Source organism: Amblyomma mixtum, chromosome 1, assembly GCF_055824585.1.
Source record: "Amblyomma mixtum isolate Tamu chromosome 1, ASM5582458v1, whole genome shotgun sequence".
NCBI lineage: Eukaryota > Metazoa > Arthropoda > Arachnida > Ixodida > Ixodidae > Amblyomma > Amblyomma mixtum.
The window spans coordinates 303,892,580-303,920,579 of record NC_143012.1 but is presented as its reverse complement, the minus strand read 5'-3'; the positions used below and the strand labels follow the sequence as shown (position 1 = coordinate 303,920,579).

At 42.7% G+C, this 28,000-nt stretch overlaps 1 long non-coding RNA gene across 2 annotated transcripts; it reads right to left on the bottom strand.

The window, feature by feature from the left end:
• Positions 1–180: 180 nt before the first annotated feature.
• LOC149372252 (uncharacterized) lies at positions 181–28,000 on the bottom strand. 2 transcript variants are annotated; one of them, XR_016286987.1, is made up of 4 exons: positions 27,749–28,000; positions 26,122–26,203; positions 25,902–26,052; positions 181–3,853 (listed from the first exon to the last, which is right to left on the bottom strand). It is a non-coding gene; the product is annotated as an uncharacterized LOC149372252 (long non-coding RNA). The 2 variants fall into 2 exon arrangements; XR_016286988.1 differs by lacking the exon at positions 181–3,853 and adding an exon at positions 23,794–25,821.

Sequence of the window (28,000 nt, the reverse complement as noted above, 5' to 3'; positions counted from 1 at the left end):
CATGGGCATGTGTGTACCGTGGAGAAAACACTCTTGAGAATGTGCTGTATGTGGTCACTTGATGCAGGTGCTTCACGTGGTCCAGTCGGCGCGCTAATGGGAGTGAGAGAGGGGGAGGAAGTGGGCGCAAAGAAGATATATGTGTAGCTGCGGGGGGGGGGGGGGGGGGGGGGGCTCTTTACATAGTAAAACACGCTGCAGGCGGAATTTGTGCGTATATCCTGCGAAAACGAAGCGGTAGAAGACGTCACACAGACAAGAAAACGACGACTTGAACGTACTGCTTGTTTTTTTTTATATTTGTCTGTGCGCCATGTTCTAGCCTTTCGGTGATTTGGCTTGGTTTATGAGGTTTAACGTCCCAAAGCGACTCAGGCTATGAGAGACGCCGTAGTGAAGGGCTCCGGAAATTTCGACCACCTGGGGTTCCTTAACGTGCATTGACATCGCACAGTACACGGGCCTCCAGAATTTCTCCTCCAAAGAAATTCCGCCGCCGCTGCCGGGATCGAACCCGCGTCTTTTGGGTCAGCAGCCGAGCACCATAACCACTGAGCCACCGCGGCGGCTGTTCTAGCCTTTCGTCTTCCCTAATCTCTCTATATAGAATTGCCTTCCCTTGCCATTCGTTCCATATGCCGTCTCATAATTTTATCTTTTCCATACGGATATTATCGAGAAAAATTGAAAATTGGTTTTTAAATTGTCTCACATCTCGGTGGACACCCGAACCGCTCCTTAAGGGAAGGGAGGAGGAAGAGGGAGTGAAATAAGAAAGAGAGAAAGAGGTGCCGTAGTGGAGGGCTCCGGAATAATTTCGACCACTTGGGGAACTTTAACGTGCACTGAAATCGCACAGCCCACGGACGCCTTTGCGTTTCACCTCCACTGAAACGCGGCCGCCGCAGCCGGGTTCGAACCGGGAACTCTAGCTCGGTAGCCGAGCGCCCTAACCACTGAGCCACCGCGGGATGCCACATGAAACATAAGGAGTCGGTTTAGACTGTATGGATTAATAATACAGTAGTGAACTAAAAGATAGGACATTTCAGTTTTTCCAAATTGATTTTGTTTACCTCACTAAAATTTGCGCACCAGGTTGGTGGGACGGCAATGTCAGACTTTTTACAGAATAGCAACGAAAGTTTATCGGCATATTTAATGGAATTTTTGTTCCAACAACAAACACGTTCAACATTCTTGGATAATTGTAAGTTTTGAGGTACTTTTATGGAAATAATGAAGTTATTGGTCCATTCTTCCGTTGTGTGTCAAAATCTTTCATTTAAAGTTTTTCTACCGCTCGCATCGAGCAGTTAAGAGTGCTGTAGAGAACCAATGGGCAACGCATGTGACAATAGCAAAAACGTTAACAGCAAAAAAAAATGTAAGCCTATCGACTGGAGATCTGCGGGTACATTGATGGTTATATGTAAGTCTTGGAATATATGAAAAAAAAAATGCGTTCATAAATTTTGTCTCGTTCAAAAATGCTTTTGTCCGGAGTTGTTTGAAATGTTTATTGAACTGCTTTCTCCGCTGCGTGAAGGTATTTGCTATTATATGTTTTTTTATTACAAAATAAGGCAACAGTTTCAAAATACCTTTTCACGATCACCTAATGCGTCAGTGATTCACACGCAAACCTTCTCCGACGGCCACTACTTGACTCTACCGAAGTATGGAGGCCAGGAAGCTGTTAGTGAACGTCTAAAGTCCATGTTTTTCCGCTTTTGCAGCAGCTTCTCGACTTTCTGCTCTGCGCTGCTGGCCTTTTTGTCTCTCGTACGATGGGCTATGCTCACTCAAAGATGGTCAGTGAAAACAATCTCAGCAGACCGGCTTGGCCACTTCACAATGTCATCATCCTCTTCTTCATCCAAATTTTCACAAGCGTAGAAGTGTGCTTCGGGTCGTAATTATATTAAAACACGTATCTAAATCCCAGGGCATACCCTTTTCAAAAAATGGCGTGGTAAACCTGTTCCCTCATAGTATCTTGAATTCAGGCAATGCGACAAAACTCCACGAGCGGAGAATCAGCCCCAGTCCATTATGTTCCCGCCTCTGTGGTTTACTTGGGAAGTTGACCATATAAATTGCGTTCGGGGTGACATAAAAAAACGAATCCCATCATTATCGGACGACAAGAACTTCGATTCTTCAGTGATATCACGTTTTTCTATTCGTGACCTGTCCACGCCAGATATTTTTATCTACAGGCTGGAAACCCCATTCTTTTCGCGGATATGCGAGGTTTGAGCTGGGCTTCTGTCGTTTCGTTCAACACATTGCACATGAAGTCTCACAGTTAATGGAGTTATTGCAGAGCCTGATAACAGCGAAAAATCTTCGGAAATGTCGATGCCTTTACTTTTTTAGCCTCGCACGAACACTATCTTTCGTGAAAACTTTGTTGGTCGTTCTGGCGTGTCTCATGCAAATCTCGAAAAACCGAACATCCTCTGAACCTATATTTATTCAAAACTTGAGAAGGCGTGTATTGTGTTGGTCCGAAATTTTATGAATGTTGAAGGTGTTTCGTCCTATAGTTGCGGCCGCGGATAAATGTCATTTGAGCAGCCTTGATAATGTTATGCTGACATCACACTCGGCCCATTGTTTATAAAATTATGCAGTTATACATGTAACAGCAGAATGTGTGACCTGAAAGCGACAGAAAGTTAATAATAATTTAGAAAAGACTAAAAATCAACGCACTGGGAAGCGCCCATGAAAGCACGAAAATGAAAAACGAACTGAAGGCAAACAGTTACGCCCCCAACAACTCCTGACGGAAGAAGAGGCCATTATTTAATCATGGTATACTCAAAAGTAGCAAATAGGTCTTTTTAACCACAATATTTTAAATTTGTACGAAAAAATTGAAAATATGAGTTTTTTCACAAGTATGTTACAAATATACGAACTCTGCATGAAGTCATGCATGGCGTATGGAAATTATATGAAAATTATACGGATCAGATTGGAAAACCATACGGAGAAGTTTTAGAGAGCATATGCATTTCCGTATAATGAATTATTATTCCCATAATTCCATACGCGCGGGCCAAAAGGAACGTTTCAGCAAGGTGTGTACTTCTAAATGCGGCAAGGTCCATCAGTATCAAGTGAATGTTACGCATGTTTACTAAAAGACGACAGAACAATCTTTGCCTTCAGCTCTGAATATGGGCACAATGCTCACATCGTTATCGGTAGGTGTGTGTCCAGTCAGATTGGCAAGGTTGGCGAAGCTATGTATATACCTGGAGGTGCGATTCCTTTCTTTAAAACTAAGTTTTGCATATTCCTCCACCCCTGAGAAAACGGTGGTTCGGAACCATCTTCCAGGACCTGCAAGTGCCATCGTCGATCGACAACCATTTCATTCTGCTTTAGTTAACAATGCGTGATCAGAAGTCCAACACACTCTTTACAAGAACTTTTTATTCACTGCTGTTTTGATCGCTAGATATCTCTATTATATTACTGTCAGTCATATTTAAGACCTAGATAGGCATGGAACAGAATATATGCCCAGTGCACATGAACATGCTCTTAGATAACATTAGTTATACAAAAAAAAAACGCATTTCAGCAATACTGTCCGCTAAGATACAACGTCTAACGCCAGTACGGAGAACTCGTGGGTTCCCGCAGATACGGCTTACGAGGGAAGTCATTTTCATCCGCAAGCTGTCAGCGGGAAAGAGAGGCAACTACAGCTCTAGGTATTCCAGCCGGTCCTTGGGTGCGATCGACCGATGTGGGCGGTTCGGAGTTGGACGGCAACATGTTGCAGGAAGAGATGATGCGTCTTTCTTGGTGGGCAGGTGAAACTGTGCACCAGCTGCACAGGGTAGCGGGGCAGTATATGAGAGTCAGTGAGAACTAGTTCACCAATACAGGTCTACGCTTATCTGTATTACATGGCAGCACTTATCGCTAGTTTACAAATACCTGAATGATATGAAGGATTTTGTTTAACGTATATTGGTTCATTATCTGAAGGTTCAACAAGGGCACAACAAAAAGCAAGGGGGAAATAAAAGGAACGTGTTACCTCGGGTACTAAGGTTAAACTCTGGTGTCGTTTTTCTACTTTTTCTACAAAAGTTTTCGACTACTCAAAATGAAACTCACCTTAATTGTCCTTGGAATTGTCCTTGGTATGTGCTTGCTTGGAATTGACAGGTTGTTGTACTGGTCGAATCAGTTCAAGGAAGTGCTTCTGCTTTTAATACCTATTTTCATTCCATGTTTATACCGGATAACTCCACAGTAAAACACGTTGTTGAGCTAGTTCGTGCATAACGTTGATGGAAAAAACACCAGCCAAAAAACAGACGAACACAGGAAAACAAGAAGTTAGGAAAGAGACTGGATTGGAAGGAGACTGGTTCCAGTCTATTTCCTAACTTCTTCTTGTTTTCCTGTGTTCCTGTGTTTTTTGGCTGGCGTTTTTTCCATTAACTCCACAGTTCCTTTTTTTAGTTGTGGATCATATCCTCCCGTTGAAGATGTCTCTTGTGCAGGTGTTCTGAATACGATCCTCCAGTTAGATACTAAAAAGAGCTGCGGCCCTGATGACATGCCCAACTCCTTCCTTGTTCACTACTCACTTTAGGCAAGCAGATACCTCACCATATTATTCTGTTAATCATTATCCGCTAGCACTGTTCCCCACTCCTGGGAGCTAGAAGCTTGCAAATGTAATTCCGTTGTACAAATCGGTAGCACTTAACTACTGCAGAACTACAGACCTTTTTTCCTTAACTGTCCATCCATGGAAGTTACTCGAACATATATTTTTAAACACATCGTGAAGTTTCTTGACAATCACAATATCCTAAATAATTACCAGCATAGTTTTCATAGAGGATTGAGCACTACTACCAAACTAATCGAGTTTACGCACGACATTAGTCAGTCATTATGCTTAGGTGGACAGTTTGATGGCATTTTTGTTGACTTGTCCAAAGCTTTCAACACCGTCCCGCACCCGAAACTCCCACACAAACTTGACTGGTTTCTGAATAATCCTTTCCTAGTTGGTTGGATATCCAGCTTCCTAACCCAGTGTTCTCAATCTGCACACTTTAATTAACCAATTTACCCCCGTGTTATTGTTTCATCTGACGTTCCACAAGGCTCTGTTTTGGCCCGCTGCCTTTTTTATTCTATATTAATGACCTGCCACGTTGCGCATCCGTTAAAATTCGTCTTTATGCTGATGATTGCGTCCTGTATCATAGAATTAATACATCACATTTGACCATGAATTACTTAACGACTAATTTGCTTTATTTTGCATAGGTTGTATAGGTAAACATTAGTTTCTCTAAAACTGTTTCCAGGTCCTTTTCTAGAGGCACATCTCGTTCACTTTTCATGATCAGGATTTAGAAAGAGTAACTGAATTTTCCCTATGACATGTAATGGTCGAAAAACATTGATATCATATGTAACAAAGGTTTTAAACGGCTCGGATACCTACATCGTGTATTGCGTCAGGCCCCAAATGATACCAAACTGCTGACATATAAAACACTTCTCCGATCCATTCTTGATTGCGGCTGTATCACATGGAATCCTTATAAGAAATCTGGTATCAAAATTTAGAATCCGTTAAAAAAAATCAGTGCGCTTCATCTTTCACAACTACGGCCGAGATTTTCCCACTTCTTTCCATTATACAGACTCAATTCTCACAGCACCATCATCTCGCCGCCGCTTAGAAAGTCTGATCTTTTTGTACACACAGGTTCATTCTCAGCGCTTTCCTTCACTAAGCAATTATTTGAACTTTAACAAATTTGCCATCACTAGAAGTTCCCATAGCCTGAACCTTGCCCCTTTCTTTTTGCCGCACTGAGACGCTCAAACACATCTTCTTTCCTGCGGCCATTGAGCTCTGCCAGGAAACGTCCGTTCGCTACCCATTGAAAAAATTTTGGCGGCCATTGCTTCTTAGCGACAGTTTGATTTGCCTTGTTCTTTACGTGTTTGTATTTCCTGGATGACTTTTTTCTTCCCTGCCCACTCCTACAACAGCCTCATCGAGGCTGCAGTATGTATAAATAAAAAAAAAACTGAAAATAAGCGCGATTGATTGCTTGACTGCTTGCTTGACTGACTGAATGATTGGCGTCAATTGTAATTTTGACAAAACTGGATGGTTTTAGTGCGTGTAGATATACAGACTGTCTTTTTAACCTTTACAGATATTTATGTAAAAACTATGGAAGATTTGTCGGTGTGATCTGTTGAGCTGGATTGTACAGCTGGGCGGACCTTATGTGCCTCATATGGATCAGCAATTAAACGATTAACTTATGTTTGCTGATAAACTTTTTATTTTTGACTGTAGACAGAAAGATTATATTGCGGCGTTGATGGCAGTCAACGTCTAAATTGAGCGGTGTTCTTAAATGTTTTAATTGGCAAAGTGATTGGAAATATGAAACGTCAAAAATACGCATTTGAAAGCTCGTTGAGTCCGCTTTTCCGCATTAGATATTTGTAAATGTCATCTCTCGCACTTCTTGTGCATAAAACAGAGGCGCCGTTGGTGTACTTGATGATGTAGAAGAAGTCAACTTCGTTTCGATGACGATACCACTCAGAGCGATGAAATTTTACAATTGAGTATTGCAGGAAAGCCAACTCAACATGGTTTAAAATGCATATTGTTGACGTTCGATAGTCTGAATCAAATCGCCGATTGAGAGAATTTAAAAAGAGGGGCCACCTTCGATACTGATCGCCATCAATTCCGAAATATAACCATGCCCTTTCAAGGGAAAAAAAGTGCATTACTTAATTTAATTTAAGTTTTTGACAGAATATCGAATAGAAAGCTGCTTATAAAGCTGTCTTGTATTCTCGGCAACAATAAGCTAGTGAACTGGATAGAGGCATACCTATCAGAAAGGGAACAATTTGTTTCATTAAACTGTACTCTTAGTTCTCAAAAATCAGTTCGATCAGGTGTACCGCAAGGATCGGTAATAGGGCCTTTACTGTTTTCAATATACTATATCAGTGACATGAGCACAGGTTTTTCCCCACAAGTTGCAATAAAACATTACGCAGATGACACCATTGTGTATTCAAAAATATACAGCTCTTCGGACCAGTAAGAACTTAGCAACCATTTGGAGAAAATTACTCTGGTGCGACGAGTGTTAAATGGAAATGAATGCATCAAAAACCTTCAGCAAAGCGGAAAGTTGGGCAAGTTGGATAACGTTCATGATGTAAAAAATATTTTTAAAGTGACTACCTTATATTGCGCGCGTCAGTAATAAACCTCAGTTGCGAGTTAGCGCTTGTCTGCGTCGTTTACTTTCCGTCCCTTGTGTTCCCTGTGCGCTATTTTTTACATCATAATGCATCAAAAACGTTTTTTATGCGCATGACACGCAAAAAAGACCCCTTAATCTTCCCTTACAGTATCAATGGTGCGGCATTAACTGAAGTAACCGATGTAAAATACTTAGCAATTAACCTTAAACAAAACCTAAACTGGACAACGCACGTCGACTACGTTTGCAATAAGGCCATGCGAAAGCTTTGGTTATTGCGACGAAAACGTCATGATGCCGCTGCAGATGTATAACTAATAGCTTACAAAATGGCTGTTCTTCCAGTGCTCACTTATGCACGTTTGAGAGCCGTACACTCAACAAAACATTTCAAAATGTGAACGGATACAAAACAAAGCTGTAAGATTTATCTTCAACTCGTACTCTAGAACCGCATCAGTGTCTGAACTTAGAAACAGGGCCGGGCTAACAACTGTGAAGCAGAAAATGCAGTTTAACAGGCTCATATTCTTTTTTCAAGTGCTGAGTGGTGACTATAAGGTCAGTCTGGACCGATACATCAAACCACTGAATATTTCTGGCAGCAGAAGGAAACATCCAAACAGATCACACCGCTAGATTTTAGAACAGATTCTTTCAAATATTCCTTCCTTGTTGGCGCTATAGATTAATGGAATAAATTACCAAAAGAGGTTGTTCAATGTTCAGATTTAAAAGCTTTTGAAAACGCCCTCGCAAAGTATTTGTGACTGTTTTGAACTAGTTTGTTTTTGACCCATATAACTTGTAATTTGGTCTTAATCCTTCTTACAATTTATTGCTTGCTGTTTGCGCCTACTTGGGTTACTGTATTGTTTCAAACTGCTTGCGTGTTCCTATTCGTATTCCTCCTGAGGTGGTGATCTTTTGATGTATTGCATCTTGCTTTTGATTATTTATTTCCGCTACATTCATGGCTTTCGTTTGTGAATGGTTTGAAGGAAACGAGTTTTGATTAGTTTCGGTTACGGTGTGCTTTCTACCCTAAATGCTATGCGCTGAATTGCCCCATGTCTGTTTGCACATTGTAGCTTTGTATTGTGTTTTATATTGTTCAACATTCGCAACTCCCGTCTTGGCATAAGCTTACAGCATGAATGAATGAATGAATGAATGAATGAATGAATGAATGAATGAATGAATGAAATTGAATTAATTATCTGGTTATTGATTCATATGATGTACCTAGTATCCGCCCTGCTGTACAATCCAGTTCAACAAACAGCACCTACGTATCTCTTCCAGTTCTTAAAATAAAAATCTGTAAAGGTCTACAAAAAAATCACCCTGTATACTTTCTCTGCAAAATGGAAACAAAATATTTACTCGGTGTGGATGTAAACAGTGCGAGTTATTCGCGTACGTTTTCATGATCTTCATTTAGCCGCCGGACTGCGTTGCATTGAGCATTTTTCTTAGCTACGCTTGCTTGAAAAACCAAGATCCTCTTATTGTTAACGAATGCATTCCGTTCTCTCTCTTCTGGTGTCTACTTCACGCGTTTCGCTGCTTATCCCTGCCCTCTTTGTTGAAAGAGAGGGCGCATATGCAGGCCTACGCCACCTGTAGCTTCGCAGTTCGCCGATATACCTGTCAGCGATGACGGAGCGGACTACCCGACATCGACAAGCAGAGAAAGCAGGCTTGCTTCGGCGACACCTCGCTACGGCGTCCGAACTGGATGTCTGAAACACCTGTATCAAACGAGGTTGTGGTGTAACGAGGCCAACTGCGCCGAAACGGGGCTGTATTGACGAGTAAGCGGGGGAGTAAGTATAGGCGAGTGATTTAGCGAGGTGACAGGCGATGGGCGAACGGGAAAATATAGCATGCTAAACACACTACACGCTGTAAAAAGTTCGTATAGTTCACGTGTCTTCAAGATGGCCCTTTTTCTGTCCAACATGTTTAGGGGAATGGCCAACGATGGAGAAGCTTAATAGGGGGATAATTGAAATTTGCGTCCATATGAGTGCTAACAAAGGCCAAAGTACAGTTTCCTAGATATTCGTTTTGAAAACGAACTCCAGGGCCGTATTTTGTAACCTTCCGTTTCGTTTTCGTTTCCTTTGGCCGTGATGTCAGTCGTGACGTAATCAACGGGAGGTGGGGCAGCAAATGACCAGTCACAGGCACGGCCGATATGGACGCGGCAACGCAGCAAGTCACCCTACCACGGCCAAATCCAGTCCGGCCGTGCGACAAAGTTACCATGTTTCTCCAACTCGCCGGACAACCACGGCACAGTTTTTGTTCAGTGGCGGAAGAAGTGCCGGAAAGCCTCATCGTGTTTGTTAAGCGCGCCGTCATGCTCCCTCATTCGTCGGCGTCGGTCCCCCGCTGCAAGTGCCATCATGGGCGTGTTTCTGCCGCCACCAGCGTAATGCCACCCCTTGCGGCGTACGTCACTGGGAGCAGCAACCAATGAGAAAGGAGTAGACACAGTGAAGACGAAACTATACACAAGTACGGCCCCTGGTCCTTGCATCGAACCCATGAATATCGTCGCGCCACTCACACTAGAGTGACTAACGTCCCACTAGAGTGCAATCACTCTTCCAACTGAGCCAGCCGAAATGGGTGAAACATGGCAAAATGGACTGCAACGTGAAATGGCGGCGGTCCTCAGGTGAACCTCGAGATGATAGAGCCCAACAAAGGACAGCGCTCAGAAGAACAGACGACAAGGCATATGCGCTTCCCGTTGTACGCTGGTTGTAACTACTGCGTTTTAAATACTGTGTTCCTGCGGGCGTTCCTGCGGGCTAGTTGGTTCATAGTTCCGGAAAGGTTGGAACTGCGCAAAAGACGAGGACATAGGCAACGAGGAACACAAGCACCCGTGGTGTTTTGTGTTTTCCTCGTTGCCTGTAAAAAATTTTTCACGTGCCGATGATCTTGTGATCCCATACAAACTCTGGGATTTATGTGATAACCTGCCTAGCGACGTCACAGCAATATGGACTACACTTAAGGAGACTATTCACTTTTGCATTGAAAATTTTGTTCCCAACCAGCGTGTACGTACAAATAAGCCTAATCCATGGATTACTAGAGAAATCATTCATTTGCATCGCAAAATTAAACGCGCTAAACGAAGCGGTCATAAAACTACCTGTTTTCGCACGCTGAAAACTCAGCTAACTTCTAAGCTTGCCGAAGCAAAAAAAAAAAAAAACTACTTTTCGCAGGCACTGCCCAACTTCTTAAGAGAGAGCCCTGAGAAGTTTTGGCGTTACCTACGTGATTCTAAAGATGAGATAAATCAGCTATCTATTGACGGCATGGTCTCGGAGATTCCTGTGGATATTGCAAATCACTTCAATAGTTTCTTTCATTCTGTCTTTGCCTCGAGTGATCCAGATTTGGAACTTCAGGTATCCGGATCTGATATATCAGGTGACTTTATAAGCTATGAAGGCGTACTAAACATGCTGCTAAACTTAAAAACAAAATCGGCAGTGGGGCCTGATGATATCCCGAATGAGTTTCTGCGTCGTTATTCCGAACCATTAGCCCACATTTTAACTCGCCTCTTCGAACTTTCATTAAAATATTCTGTTGTCCCTGATGATTGGCGCTTAGCTCGCGTTGTTCCAATTTTTAAGAAAGGTGATCGTTTGAACGTTAACAATTACCGTCCCATATCGCTAACTTCAGGTACCTGCAAGCTTATGGAGCATGTTATATCTAAATATCTTATGTCATTTCTGGAAAAAAATAACAACCTGTCTTCCTTTCAACATGGTTTTAGAAGAGGTTTATCTACGGTTACTCAGCTCGTCACTACAGTTCATGAATTCGCTTCATCGATTGACAATGCTGGACAGGTTGACGTCATTTTTTTAGATTTCAGCAAGGCGTTTGATCGCGTCATGCACAATAAGCTCATCTTTAAACTTCAGCATCTTGGTCTTCCAACAGCATTTGTCGAATGGATTAAAACCTATCTTTCCAACAGAAAACAGTTCGTCGATGTTAAAAAATCTCATTCAGGTATTTTACCCGTTACCTCTGGTGTACCTCAAGGCAGCGTACTTGGGCCTCTTTTATTCCTTATTTATATCAATGATTTGGTTAACTCCGTAAATATGTCCGAAGTCAGTATTAGACTATTCGCAGATGACTGCATTCTGTTTAAGATAATTAGCAGCACTACCGACCAAGAATGCCTGCAGTCAAATCTTAATAATGTCCTAGAGTGGTGCACCCTTTGGTCCATTAAAATAAATAGCGACAAATCGGTTCTTCTTCAGGTTACTAACAAGAAAGCGCCATACAGTTTTAATTACGCAATAAACAATCTTCCACTGCTACAGGTGAGCGAATACAAATATCTTGGAGACACCATTACAAATCGCCTTTCATGGTCCAGCCACATTAATAACATTTGCTCGTCTGCTTCAAGAAACCTTGGCCTTCTAAGACACAAATTAAACGCTCCCTCTGAACTTAAACAACTTGCCTTCAACAATAATTCGTCCGAAACTTGAGTATGCTTCTGTCGTATGGGATCCGCACTTAAAAAAGGATATAAAGAAACTTGAAATGATCCAAAGAAAAGCCGTCCGTTTCATTTTTAACGCTTGCCATGGCTCTATCTCGCCATCCGTTCTGATGTCTACGAAGAACATATCCACTCTAGAAAGAAGGAGAACACTTGCAAGGCTTAAATTTCTGTACTCATTTTACTCTAGTCAATTTAATATTAATGCTGCTTCCTATATATCCCCCCGTTCTACGCGACAGACAGGCAATAGCCACAACCATAACCTTACCCCGTACTTTGCACGCACAAATATGTTCAAAAACTCATTTTTTCCCCGAACAATCACAAAATGGAACTCACTGCCAGCAAATGTCTTTTCGGCTCAGGATGCCGCTGCTTTTGAAAAGAGTATCTTATTGTATGCGTAAACTTAACAACATCATTGCCCTCTGTTTGGTTTTCTTTTTTGTTTGTTTCCGGAACGCTGGATTTGCGTAGTGTTTGATATTTTTGCTTTTTGAATGTTGCCCCTCTGCTTGGTCTCTATGACTGCAGTATGTGTAAATAAATAAATAAAAATAAAATGTCCTCGCCTCTTGCACAGTTTCAACTTTTCCTGATTTTAATCCTAAGTCAAACATTTTTGCCAGAGTAGTTATACTATAGAGCTAGGTTACATCTACACAGCTGGGCTTTCAACCAGTATAACTCTTAACAGACTCCTCATCGCGACTTGCGCGGTTCGATTCCCAGTGCCGCCGGGTACCCATTGATGATACAATGGGTACAAGCTTTCCACTGTTCTGGTGTTGGACGTATCTTGGGTGAAATGTTCGGGAAACGGGTTCTGACCCCACCTCGAACAGACGAAAATACTTTGCCCTATGGCGCTCCTGGGCCAAAGCTGCCGTTGCGCTATTAAAATTCATCGTCATCATCATCTTTACAGCTACCCTCGGTAGGCCTTTGCTGCTGTCACTCTATAATGAACGAGCAGCGAAGTGTAAAATGTGACGCTGAGTCGATCAATGACATACATAAACACGCTAGTGATGATTGGAACTGAGTTCGTATTAGCAGTTCTTATAGCTGATACAACGAGGGAAGCGTCCTTGAATGGTAATCTTAAACAAAAAAAAAGAAAAAAAAACTTGCATCGACCATGTTAACTCTCGTGCCCGCGATCTCTCTTTCTTTTTTTTTCTCCTGCAGTAATTACGCAAAAGCTGGCGGTGCTACGCAGTAATTACGCTAAAGGTGGGCTCGGTGGCTGTGTTCCCGCACCAGTCATTAATCCTCTGATATTCGTCATGCAGGTGTTTGCCATCGCTGCCAAACGCGCTCTTCGCTGCTCTGCCGGCCCTTTCCCCCGCTCCTGTGTCGACTACAGCACCCAGCTGCTGTGATAACGGCATCCTATTCCTGCTTCCGCCCGACATCACCGCTTCATCCTGTCCGACAGCGCCACTTCCCGGTTTACTGTTCCTGAATGATCAGTTGAAAGCCTCATCACCACAGTCATCACCTGCCGATATTAAAGTGCTGCAACCTTCTTCGCCGCTCTGTGGGCTCGGTAGCTGTGCTCCCGCACCAGTCACTAATCCTCTGATCTTCGTAATGCAGGTTGCTGACAAGTATTCTCTATTTGCAAAAAAAAAACAACAACAACAAAAAACTAGCAATTATTTCTTAGTGAAGCTGCCGAGCCCGCAGTGCTTTGTTTGTCTTGTAGCTGACTGCGGTAATGTTTTGCGCGCCTTGCTGCTCTTGGCAGGTGATGTAGAATCTAACCCAGGCCCTAACACTATCGAGGATGTGCTCGCTGAACTAAAAAATCTATCCGCCGGTCAAACAACGCTCATTTCCGAAATACAGGACCTCAAAACGCAGATCAATTCCACTGAAGTTGCCATAACCGGCTTGACTAAGCGAATGACCGATCTGGAGGCCCATTTCCAAGCTCTTTCGGATCTTCAAACCAATTTTGAAGCAATGAAATCTGAGAGTGCTAGGATGGCTCGACAGATAGCCATTCTGGATGTTCGAATAAAAGATGCAGAAAATCGCTCGCGTCGTAATAATCTTGATCGATCGATCGATCGATCGATCGATCGATCGATTGATTGATTGATTGATTGATTGATTGATTGATTGATTGATTGATATTCGATGGAATTCCCGATACTAATGCATCCGAAAATTTTGCAGGCTCTGAGGAAATAGTAATCAACCATTGCCTTCAGAACTTGAGTATAACAATTGACCCTGAGAACATTGAACGCGCCCATCACCTTGGGCGTTATCATCGTGAAGTTTACTTCATCTAAAATTAAAGATTCCATATTATCGAATGGTCATAAGTTTGAGGAAACTAACTTCAGCGTCGGCGAGGACTTTTCCCTCAAAGTCCGAAATGCGCGAAAGCACCTAGTCGCGTTCGCTAAAGAAAAGACAACAAAATTTGCTTTGAATTTTAAGACATTGCATATTGGTCCCAGGCGCTAGGTGTTCGATCAAAACACGAAAACAGTCAAGGAAATAGTAACTCGTTCCTCACAGTCAGATTAGCAATCACCTCATCATGAACACTCTGGAAACCGTACCACGAACGATTCTTTATCTAGCCTCTCACTCTCCGCTATATACACTAACGTTCGTAGTTTTATTCCTAAGCGTGAACTTATTTCTAGCCTTGTTTCGTCATCAAGTAGCAACTACTTATACTAACTGAGACTTGGCTGAGCGGTGACATAACAGACAACGAAGTACTGACCGATCTACCAAGCTTTCAGATTTTTCGGAAAAACCGTGAAGATTCACGAGGATGGGCCGGACTCATTGCTGCCAGCCAAGATTTATGTTCCCTAATAAAAGATTCATCCTACCGCAAAATTTTGTGGCTAATCTGAAACGCAGCACCTAACAGTCTTACTCGGCGTTTGTTACAGGCCGTAAGCAGTAGTAACGATTTTTCCCGTCAGCTTAATAACGTACTAAGTCAACTGTCCACAAAGCATCCTAATTCACAAATCTTCCTCTTCGGAGATTTTAATTTTTCGAATATTGACTAGCATAACCAGCCCACACCTATAGCTAACAATGGAGAAACAAGGGAATTCTTAAAATTTTTGCAATAACCTCAATTTTACTCAGGTAATACTTGAACCTACCCGCGTAACACAGAACTGTACAAATATTTTAGATCCCTTATTAACCAACCACCCGTACAGCGTACAGCCCGTTACATACCTTCCTGAAATAAGCGATCACAAAGTAATTTACGCTAACCTTGTCCTTACGCCAAACCGGTGCCGCAAGTACCATAAAACCACCCGTCTTTGTGACAAAGGGAATTGTAATGCCATAAATAGAGAACTTAATTTCTTTCAAGTCTTCTCGTCACGTTTTCATTCCCGCAGTGTTAAAAAAAATTGGTTACTGTTCTGAGACAAACTAGTAAGTCTAACCAATAGATTCAACCCCCAAATTAGTTTTCGCTCTAATTCACAAAAGCCATGGTTTACTAAAACACTGAAACGGTTGGAGAACAAAAAGAAGCGCTTCTACCGTTCAGCCAAGTCTCAGGGGACGCATAGCACATGGGTAAAATATCACGAAGCTGAAAAATCATATCTCGCCGCTATTTCTGATGCTAAGCATATCTTTTTTTTCGCTCGGACCTGCCGAATATGCTCACAAGTAACCCCAGAAAGTTATGGCAAGTTATCAATCCGCATCATGCACCAGAAATAACCCAGACAGATGAGTCAGGCGCAGTTTTCACTGATGCTGAGTGTGCTGCGATGTTTAACTCTGTCTTCTCATCCGTATTTACGAAAGAAACTGAGATATCATAATTTTTTTCAGCACCATCCTCGATGATAAATCATGCTATGTCACCAGTTCTCTTCACGTCGTCTGGTATTTCGTCCCTAATTGAAAACATGAAACTTTCATCTTCATCCGGTATTGACAATATTAACCCAAAGCTTTTGAAAAATAACAAGAATATTTGTGCGCAATTTTTATGCTTACTTTCTTCACAGTCACTGTTATCAGGTCAACTACCACACGATTGGAAAGGCGGTAAGGTCGTTCCAGTTTTCAAATCAGGTAAAAAAAAAAAAATCACCGTTTAACTACCGCCCCATTTCCCTTACCAGTGTGCCCTGCAAACTCATTCAACACGTCATCTACTCCAATGTCATGAGCTTCCTCTACTGTCACAACTTTTTTCATCCTGCGCAACATGGTTTTCGGAAAGGTTTGTCATGCGAAACACAGCTGGCCATTTTTATCCGTGATTTGCATGCTAATCTTGACTCTAACCTACAGACCAATGCTGTTTTTCTAGACTATGCGACAGCGTTTGACAAGGTGCCCCAAAAACACTTACTACTGAAACTTTCATATTTGAACCACCCCTCTAATATCTTTAAATGGATTGAAGAATCCTTGACTAACCGCTCACAGTGCGTCACCGTTAACAGCCACAACTCTAATCCTATTCCAATAACGTCAGGTGTCCCGCAAGGGTCTGTTCTCGGTCCGCTTCTGCTTTTAATTTATATTAAAGATTTACCAACGAATGCATGTAGTAATATTCGGATGTTCGCCGATTATTGTGTAATTTATCGCCAAGTTATTAACGCCTCTGATAAAAAATCTCTTCAGGACGACCTTAAGCGCATTCAGGAATGGTGTGCCAATTGGTTAATGGAACTTAACCCTCATAAATGCAAAATCTTGTCCTTCACGCGTCGCCGCAAACCGCTTCATTTCCCATACGTAATAGCTAACGTCCGTGTACACCCGGCTCTATCATACAAGTACTTAGGCATTACCTTCTGTAGCGACTTGTCCTGGAGCACACACGTTACGAACATCATTTCATCTGCTAATAAAACATTGGATTTTTAAGACGTTATCTCCGCCAAGCCCTTAAACGTGTAAAGTTATTAGCATACAAATCCCTTGTCTGACCAAAATTAAAATATGCCTCGCCCATTTGGGACCCGCACCAAGCTTACCTTCTAAATGCACTCGAATCAGTCCAAACAGAGCAGCCAAATTCATCCATTCATCATATTCTTATGACATCAGTGTAAAAGCGTTGAAAGCTGAATCCGACTTATTGCCCTTATCACTTCGTCGCCGCACTGCCAGCCTTTGCTTGTTCCATAAATTTTTCCATAGTTCAATAGGCCGCGCACCATATATCGTCCCTGCAGCCCGCATATCTCATCGCACTCGTCATCCTTTTCAAGTTTCCAGACCTCGTGCCCGTACTACCACCTTTGCCGTATCGTTTTTTCCCGTACTGCAGCAGACTGGAACGCACTACCCAACGACCTCGCAGCCATCATGTGCTCATACAACTTTGCCAATAATGTTACTAGTCATGTTTTATTGTGTTCACACTTGCTCAAAGAAATATATGTACCCACCCCTTATGTAATACCCCTCGTGGGTTCGTAAGGCAGTAAAATGAAATGAAATCACTGCTTCGTAATTTTGTCACTTAGCTAAGAATGATTCAGCAGGCAATTTAGAGCGCAGGAATATAGCGATAACTATGTTTTACAAGAAAAATGCTTGACACAAAAGTCATTATCATCGTCATCAGCCTGACTACGCCTACTGCAGGGCAAGGCCTCTCTTATGTCTCTCCAATTAACCCTGTCGCTTGCCAGCTGCGGCCACCATATCCCCACAAACTTCTTAATCTCATCCGGCCACCTAATTTTCTGGCGCCCCCTGCTACGCTTGCCTTTTCTTGAAATCCACTCAGTTGCCTTTAAGGACCAGCGGTTATCTTGCCTTCGCATTACATGCCCTACCCAATCCCATTTCTTCCTCTTGATTTAGACTAGGATGTCATTAACCAGCTTTTGTTCCCTTACCCACTCCGCCCGTTTCCGACCACTTAACGTTACTCCATTAATTTTCCTTTCCATAGCTCGCTGCGTTGTCCTTAACTTAAGCTGAACCGTCTTCGTTAGCCTTCACGTTTCTGCCCCATAGGTGAGTACTGGCAATATACAACTGTTGTATACTTTTCTCTTGAGGAATATTAATAAACTGCCATTCATGATCTAAGAGAACCTGCCATATGCGCTCCACCCCATTCTTATACTTCTAGTTACGTATTTCCCTCTCATTATTCGGATCAGCGGTCACTACCTGCCCTAAGTAGACATAATCTCTTACTACTTCCAGCTCCTCGCTATCAATTGCGAACTGCTGTGTCCTTGCTAGAGAGTTGAACATTACTTTGGTTTTCTGCATGTTAATTTTTAGACTCACCGTTCTATTCTGCCTGTCTAACTCATTGATCATGCTTTGCAATTCATGTCCTGAGTGACTTAGCAAGGCAATGTCACCAGCGAATCGCAGATTGCTTTGGTATTCTCTATTAATTCTTATCCCCAACTGTGCCCAATTCAGGCCTCGGAATACCTCCGGTAAACGGCCGGTGAATAGCATTGGCGAGATCGTGTCTCCTTGCCTGATACCCTTCCTTGTTGAAATTTTATGGCTGACTTTATGAAGGACTATGGCAGCTGTGTAGTCGTTATAGATATCTTCAAATATTTGCTCATAACACTTTTCTACATCCTGATTCTATAATGCCTGCATGACAGCTGACGTTTTCACTGAGTCAAATGCTTTCTCGTAATCAGTGAAGGCTATGTATAGAGTTGTAGGTGTTAGCAGCACACACGAAACAAGGACGAACAGAAAAGGAACGAAACACAGCGCTGACTTTCAACGGAGCTTTAATGGAAAAATAACCGACTTTTATACAAAGAATTTTTAACATGCGACTCAGAAGCTGTCAGAACGTCCTACTACATGTGCCATCCAAAATCACTGATACTCTAGATAAACCCTGATTAAGAACGGGATTGAAAACACTGAGGAATCCTGAGAAGACATGAGAGGTCAATCAGATGAAACGGGTTAGATTTGTGCAACGCCCCCCTTTTTTTCTTAAGACACGTGCCTCTTAAAACCATCTAAAGGGTGTCATGATCAACAACGGTGAAGAAACAGCAATGGAAAACCCTGTCAAAAAATTTATGATACCGGAATGCAAAAGCAGGGTGAAGCTGTATATAGGCTCCCATTGTCAAAAAAGTAAAAAAAAAATAAAATAAAAAAGAAATAAAAAGACAACAGACAGGACTGAAACGGCATAAAAACACATAAACTAAAACAGCATAAAACCTATGTTATCCCACCCGTTAAAGAGTGTCTAACTTTACGGGTGCGCGCCTGCGGCCTGCAAGAATCCAAGTTCTTTATCCAGAGCACTATGCACGCAGCGCTGACGCACATGTCCCCTTTCTGTTCGATGGCTTTTGCCTCGATAATCTCCCTCGTTCACAGCTTCACCCTGCTTTTGCATTTTGGTATCAAAATTTTTTTGACATGGTTTCCCATTGTTGTTTCTTCACCGTTGTTGATCATGACACCCTTTAGATGGTTTTAAGCGGCACGTGTTTTAAGAAAAAAAAGGGGCGTTGCACAAATCTAACCCGTTTCATCTGATTGACCTTTCATGCCTTCTCATGATTCCTCAATGTTTTCAATCACGTTCTTTATCAGGGTTTATCTAGAGTATCTGTGATTTTGGATTGCACATGTAGTAGGACGTTTTGGCATCTCCTGAGTCACATGTTAAAAATTATTTGTATAAAAGTCGCTTAATTTTCCAATAAAGCTCAGTTGAAAGTCAGCGCTGTGTTTGGTTCCCTTTTCTGTCCGTCCTTGTTTCGTGTGCGCTTCTAACACCTACAGCATGAAAAACCAACTAGCCCAAGAAAAGACGATTCTGACCTATATATAGGGGCCGGTTATATTTTGCGCATTCTGCTATCACCTGATTGATAGTGTGCATATGGTCTACTGTCGAGTATCCTTTACGAAAGCCTGCCTGATAATTTTGGTTGATTGAAGTCTAAGGTTGTCCTGACTCTATTAGGATCACCTTAGTAAATACCTTGTCGGCAACGGAGAGTGAGCTGATCGGTCTGTAATTTTTTAAGTCATTGACGTCTCCTTTCTTATGAATTGAGATAATGTCAGCGTTCTTCGAAGCTTCTGGTGCGGTTAAAGTCACAAGGTGTTGCGTATACAGGGTGGCTAGTTTTTCTAGCGCAATCTCCCCACCGTCCTTTAACAAATTTGCTGTTATCTGATTCTCACCAGCTGCTTTCCCCTTTTTCATTGCTGTTAAGGCTTTCTTTACTTCCTCTTTCTTTACTGGCGATATGTCCCATTGCTGTGCGCTACTGTCTTTCTCATTAACGTTCTGACTGCATTGGCTGTTGTATAGATTTGTGTAAAACTCTTCGGCTATTTGAACTATCGAACTATATTATCCATATTGCTAATGACATTGCCCTCTTTGTCTCTTAACGCATACATATGGTTTTTTCTATGCCTAATTTCCTCTTCGCCGCTTTTACGCTACCTCCATTGATTGATTGATTGATTCAATTTTATTTCTCAACATTCATACAAGACATGCTTGTGAAAACATCTGGATCCCTAGCTGAAAGCTAGTTGGGATCCACGCCATTCAGTTTCAAGGTAGAAAATTGCAGGCATAACTAAAATTAATTACATACATATAAAAGCTCATGAAATTAGAAAGACATAAATGGGTACATAGAGCTCAGAGGACCAAGCCTCTTTTACAAACATACAAATACACAAATATACATGGAAAGAAAGTGCGCTGGCTTCACTCATTGTTTATAATACTTCTTCAATGACACAGGAAAAGTTTTACTATGTTTGAGTTCACTTGGAAGCTTGTTCCACAGCTCAATACCAACATGGGTCATCCTTCTTTCTCCATAGACATTTTTCGTTTTAGGAAGAAGGAAGTTTCTATGAGTGGCGTGGCGAGTGCATAGTGGTGGGATACAGAATAGCGATGAGTGTAACTGGTAATTGTCTTTGAGGCATGTATGTATAGCCAAGACAGTCCTCTATTCAAGTAATGATTGAAGTGGCAGTATATCCATCTGCTTAAAAAGAGGAGCAGTGTGGGCGTTGTATCTTGAATGTGAAATGAATCGAATTGCCCTTTTTTGCAAGACCCTAAGTGGTTCCAAATAAGATCGGTAGGCGTGGCCCCATGATTCAATGCAACATGATAACTGGCCTTGAAAAATTGAGAAATAAATAATTCTGAGTTTGTCATTACCAAAATAATCTCGGAATTTGTACAGTGCAAAGCATGTTGCAGCTAACTTTTTACAAAGCACCTGAATGTAGGGCTTCCAGTGTAGGTTCTCGTCTAGAATTATTCCAAGATAAGTGATGTTATTGACAAGTGCAATAGGTGTTCCCAGCCATTGCACGGAAGGCAGGTTTTAATGTATTGTTTTTCTGGAGCTCCTAAATATTATGCATTTTGTCTTATTAACATTTACAACAAGTTTATTGGAAATAAACCATCTACACAAAGTTTTCAATTCTCGGTTTGCGGTGCTAATAAGTTCCGTTGTAGATTCATGAGCACATAGAAGAGCAGTGTCGTCAGCATACATAAAAACAAAGAAGTGTTGTGTGAAATGCGGCAGGTCATTAATATACAAGGAAAAAAAAATCGGACCAAGGACTGAACCGTGAGGCACACCCACCGTGACTGTTTCAAAGTCAGATTTTAGACCATTAAGCTGGTGTGAAAATTCTTTAGAACATGCTCGATTCCCTCCATATTAAACTTTCCTATGTCGGCTACCTTGCGCTTATTTATTAACTTTGATACCTCTGCTAGTTCTATTCTGTCTGTTGAGCTAGACGCCTTCATGCTTTGGCGTTTCTTAATCAGATCTTTCGTCTCCTGAGATAGCTTGCCGGTATCCTGCCGAACCATCCTACCGCCTACTTCTACGGCGCATTCCGTAACGATAGCTGTGAGATTATCGTTCATTGTTTCAACATTACGGTCGTCTTTCTCAGTTAATGTGGAATATCTGTTCTGCAGCGAAATCCTGAATTCCTCTACTTTCCCTCTTGCCGCTAACTCGTTAATTGGCTTCCGCTTTACTACCTTCCTCCGTTCCATTTTCAAATCTAAGCCAATACGAGACCTTACCATTCTGTGGTCGCTACAACGGACCTTTCCGAGGACCTCCACATCCTCTACGATGCCAGCTTGAGCGGATACTACAAAGTCTATTTCATTTTAGTCTCATCATTGGGGCTCTTCCACGTCCACTTTCTGTTTTCTCGTTTGCGGAAGAAGGTATTCATGATCCGTAAATTATTTCTATCTGGAAACTCTACTAATAACTCTCCCCTACTATTCCTAGAACCTACGCCATAGTCACCTACCCCCTGGTCTCCAGCCTGCTTCTTTCCTACCTTCGCATTGAAGTCGCCCATCAGTGCAGTGTACTGTGATTTTACTTTGGTCATTGCCGACGTCTTCATTGAAGCTTTCAACGATCTGGTCATCATGACACAAAAATGGCTGCATAGAACTGGCAGACTTCTTTTCAGAACAAAAGGCCTCAAGCTCTTTGCGTTGGCGCCATTATCGTTTTGAACGACGCAAAAGGCTCTTGCAGGAAGATAGTATACATGAAGGCAAGAAAAGTTCATTGCCATGGCTAACCCATGATATCCTGGTCATGATAAAGAACGAAAAGATAGGCTTTGGTTCAAATGACGTCAAGTTTCAAAGAGTGAAGGTTATCGTGTAGGGTTGCGCACAGCCAGACATAAGAACAGGTTTTATTTGTAGCTCCAATATGCAAGAATGTTTAATTACGCATGGTATAATCAGGCCGAAGCTTGGTCCGTTGGGAACCACACATGTAGTTACGAGGGACCATCAACTGTGAAAACTGTGCCACGAAATGTTGAAAAGCCATTACGGAACATCGCCGATAATTTTAATCGTTTTGCACAGGTTAAATGTATGAGAGTTTCAATTGCGGTATTGCTTAATCAAACCTACCAAGCAGACTCTGCTTTTCTGCCCCTTATAACACAACCAGACCTTGTAAATTTTCTGTCCAGTCTTAAGCACCACAGAAGTGCTATGCTGGACACTCAATACTGGAAACGTTTAAAAAACGAAGACGCGCTCTACGATGGTTCGTCTAGAGCAGGTTAATCAACTCGACCAAACCAGCGTATTTTTTTTTTAATGCGCCTGATTTCCTTATTAACGAAGACAAGTAAGCTAACTTTTTATCGTTAGCTTTTGCGCAAAGCTTTCAATGTAATACGTAGCTGTGGAGAGAATAACGATACGGCCGCAAGAGCGCGACAACGCCTCCGCCGTTTTACAGCACTGCACAGATTACTTTCACTCCAATGTAGTTATGTAGTCGCAACTGGAACGCCATGCTTCTTGCGAAGTGCCCTCCCACACTGCGAAACCACCGTTGAAGCCCGCGACCTGTTTATTCATATTGGAAGGTGCAGTGCAAAAAAGACTCAAGACTCTCAGAAAGAGGACATAGACAAGCGTTGACTCGCAACCGATCTTTTATTAGGAAAAAATTGCACATTTTATACAACTTAGTCATGTGATAAGAAATCGAGAGCACTTGAGCAGACACATTTCAAGGGGGAAAAAAAAAACCATCACCGCACTAAACCTTGCGGAACTGAATCCCGCCTCTTTCTTGAACTTAAAGACAAGATTAGGAACTATCAAGAAACGAGTCCTCTTTATCGACTAGCATAATAGAAGGCTGGCTTACACTCTGAGATTGTCTTTTTCGGATGAAGTAGGCCTCCATCAGTTCTCTTGTTTTGTCTTTGTGGCTAAATAAAATCTTTTTGTTAGCAACCAAGAGGCGACAGGGTTTTCTTTTTTTTATTTCGCCTTTTCTTTTCATCTTTTCTACATTCGCGATAGTACTCTTTCAAACGGGAGCAGTTTTTATCGGAGAGGGATCTGAGATGTTTTCGCAGGCGGATGTTTATGCATACTTCGTTGCATGAGAGCGGAATTTCGTATACTACGGCACATCGCATTCCACCATACCTGACCTGTGCGATAAGTGCCATTTAAAGGGGCTGAATTTTGTCCTCCTCTTTTGAGTGTCCCTGATCACACTACACGGCGCTGAAGAAACGACGCCAACCTCGAAACGCCCTGCCACGTTTTTCAGATTGTGGGCTAGTTTGTGAACATATGGAACCACAGCCAATTTGCTATCTGTCTTATTCGCTTTTTTAGGATTCTCAAGCCTCTCCCTTATCAGTCGGAAAAGCTTTTCGCACGTTGCCGAAATGGCAAACTCTGGAAAACCCGCATTTATCAGAATCTGTAGGTGCACACTGTCTGCGATGTTGTGACGACATGTGTTTAGTAGGCCTGAGATGATGCAAGAATAAGTGATATCGTTTTTTACCAGCTTAGAGCGCCCTGATTAATAGTTTACCACGGGTTTCTGGGTCCTTGGGGAATACAACCAACAAATGTGGTCATTCTTAAAAACCAGCTTCAAACTTAAAAACTGGAGAGTATCACTTGAAGGCACTTCAACCGTATGATTAGGGACCCTCATGATAGGAGGACAAAAATCAGCCCCTTTAAATGGCACTTATCGCACAGGTCAAGGATGGTGGAACGTGCGTGTGCCGTAGTATACGAAATTCCGAACTCATGCAACAAAGTGTACAGGTGCCCACAGAAGTTTTGGGAACAGGAAAATTACGACAAAACTTAATTTCTGAGCAGTTTCAGCATGCATTCACGAAATGATGGATGAACTCCGTACTTTCCTCTCCGAACAACACGATGCACTTCTTAATGCCTGAATGTGCCTCTACGTAGCGAGGAAATTGAGGCTTTTTGTGATTTCAGCGTTCTGGAAACTTTTGTGGGCGCCTGTACGTAGGGCAAACCGGAAGATGCATAAACATTCGTCTGCGAGAACATTTGAAATCCCTCTCCGGTACAAACTACTCCCATTTCAAACAGCGCTGTCGCGAATGTAGAGAAGATGAAAAGAAAAAGCGAAATAAGAAAAGAAAACTCTCTCGCTCTTTGGTTGCTAACACAAAGATTTTATTTAGCCACAAAGATAAAACAACAAGAGAGCTGATGGAGGCCTACTTCATCCGAAAAAGACAATCTCAGTGTGTAAGCCGGCCTTCTGTTATGCTAGTCGATAAAGAGGTCTCATTCCTTAATAATTCCTAATCTTGTCTTTAAGTTCAAGAAAGGGGCGGGATTCAGTTCGGTAAGGTTTAGTAAGGTGACAGTGGTTTTCTTTGCCCTTGCAATGTGTCTGCTCAAGTGCTGTCGATTTATCACATGAGTGAGTTGTCTAAATTGTGTATTTTTTTCCTAATAAAAAATTAGTTGCGAGTCAGTGCTTTTCTGTGTTCTCTTTCTCTACGTCTTGAGCCTCTTTTTGCGCTGTACCTTCCAATATGAACCGTTGCCAACTTGCCCAACTGTCCATCCTTTGCAGATTACAGCAGCTAAGTTTGCATGGACACATTTGAGGGTGGTAGCGTACCAGGGCGTGCGATCATATGCTCACGTGACAATTTTTAAAATATTGCAGGCTTTATTATAAGCTTAAAAAAGGAAGAAACCGCGCTGAAGTTAGTTTGAAGGGAACAACGGAACTTGGCATTTATCAAAATGCGCTACGAATATTACATTGAAAATGTCGTGCAAAACTTGACAATAAAAAAGGTAGGATATCATTTATCTTTGTTGATTAGCAAATCAGGCGCATTTAAAAATGGGTTGACCTGGCCAAGAGGACCCTACACTAGCATAATGTGTGTTCATAAGTGCGTGGTCGTTTCCCAGAGGAATTAGCACTGATAAACTTGAAGCAGCTTGTACATGCATGCCAAGGAAGTGGGTCTCGTCTCTTCTTCGTGCAGATAGGGGCACTCTCCAATAGCCGCTGTCACACGCACAAGAAATTGAGATCAATCTTGCGACGTGGCCAGCGACTGCTCGTAAGGGTGCCTTTTGTTACGTGGGGAAGAGTGTGCTGCCGATGACGATGACGAGCGCGAGCCGGTGCGCTTACCTTTGCTCCGCCCTTGAGCGGGTTGAGACCCGCCGCCGAGGCTCGGTGGCTGTGGCGTCGTGCTTGAATATACTGCACATGCTGTATTGGCGGCAGTGGCTTCGCTCCAGGGCTGCTCTGGCAGAAGAGGCAGACTCCAAGCTCATGCCGCCTGTAGTAGAAAGAAAAACCGCGTTTCAGAAGAGTAAAAAAAAAAATGGCAGATTTTACGTGAGCTTACGATTTGTCCCTATTGGTTGAAGAGGAAATATGCCCTGCGAGTGGATTGAAGCACGTCCCGCAAAATCGCTGCCCAAGGTTATCTGCGCAGATCCATCATCATCATCATCGTCACCATTCTGACTACGCCCGCTGCAGGACAAAGACCTCTGACATGTGTATTCAATTAACTCTGTTCTTTGTCAGCTGCGCCAACTATGTCCCGCAAACTTCTTAATCTCATCCGCCCACCCAACTTTCTGCCGCCCCCTCACACTTTTGCCTTCTCTTGAAATCCACTCCGTTACCTTTAAGAACCAGTGCTTATATTGCCTTCGCATTACATGCCCTGCCCAAGCCCACTTCTTCCTCTTGATTTCGACTAGGATGTCATTAACCCGCGTTTGTTCTCTCACCCATTCCGCCCGCTTCCGGTCTCATAACTTTACACCTATCATTTTTCTCTCAGTCTTCAGTATTCTTTAAATTAAATATTTTCGATGTTCGCTAACGGCAATTAGAGAGATTGCTCTCATCTTCTGCCATAATCAAGATGTACAGTATTTGTCAAAAGTAACCAGGCTGCATGGTTTGCTTCCAGCTTGTATAGTGGAGCCCTTGTGGCTTTCCTAAAGATCAAAAGGTGTGGGAAGGTAAGAAGATCCCCAGTCCTTACCTTTAACGACCATTTCAGCTTCAGGGAAGCTGTAAGGGCTCCACTGTACGACCTAGACGCAAACCATGCAACCTGGTTACTTTTGACAAAGACTGTACCTCGAATTCGGCGAAACTTTTTGCGGTTCATTGAGTAACAGATCTTCCTTCTGACCACTATCTGCCTACCCGCCAGTCGCAGAGTTCGAGAAGCTATTCGCATCAGAAAGCTTTCCTGGATGCCTGCTTCTTTTTGCTATGTTATCTTGCGCTAATTGTGATCGACTGACACTAGGGGCGGCCAACTGCGAATCATTACTGGGAACGAATCGTTAATTAAAAAAAAGTATATAAAGAGTTGTTGTACCCTGCCAGTGCTAAGAAATGGTGTTGAAGCTTGGAGGCTTAAGAAGGGCTCGAAATAATTTCAAGTTGAGCATAGCGCAGCGAGTTTTGGAAACGAATATTTTAGGTATCGTTAAGAGACATGCGAAGAAAGAAGTGTGGATCATAGAAAAAAAAAAACAAGTAGGGAGTTATATTTTAGCTGAAGTCACAAGGAGGAAATGGACTTGTGCAGGGCATTTAATATGGAGGACAGACAGGCAATGGTTCGTTGGAATTGCGGACTGCATTCGAAAGGAATGAAAACGTACTTGGGCTGACAGAAAGTTGTAGTACGGAGAGTGCATTAGGAAACTTGCTGGAATAAGGCAGTCGTGGTTGGCACAGGCAAGGGCTAATTCGAAAATTAACGGAAGATGCCAGTGGCATGCAGGGGACACAACCAAGCAGGCTGAGGCTGATTAAGAATGAACAGCTTTCTGAATCCGTTGCCGGATGAGCTCACACCAGCCGCGAAGTTTCTATCACTTCGCGGATGGTGCGAACTTTTTTCAGAGAGAACTGTGGACCAGTTCCAATGCAAGTAATGAAGCAGGCAGCATGCTCGAATCAGCCAAGAAGCAAGGAAACTCGTGCTGTACCATACTCACCTTGTCGAGACTGGACGCCGCCGGGGAGCCGGGCCGAGCTGGAGGAGGTGCCGGGACCACTGGAGAAGTGCCGCTCGAAGACGATTCGACGACGACCGTGCCTCGATGGGATGATGCGGCGCCTTTTATACCGTGTAGGCCGTGACGTTGCCTCGGGGCGGTGCGACCGTCCAGCCAATGGGGAGCGAGGGGGACGCCCACTTCCCGTGTGCGTACCTGTACGTTACGGGGCTCATCTGGTTACAGCAGCCA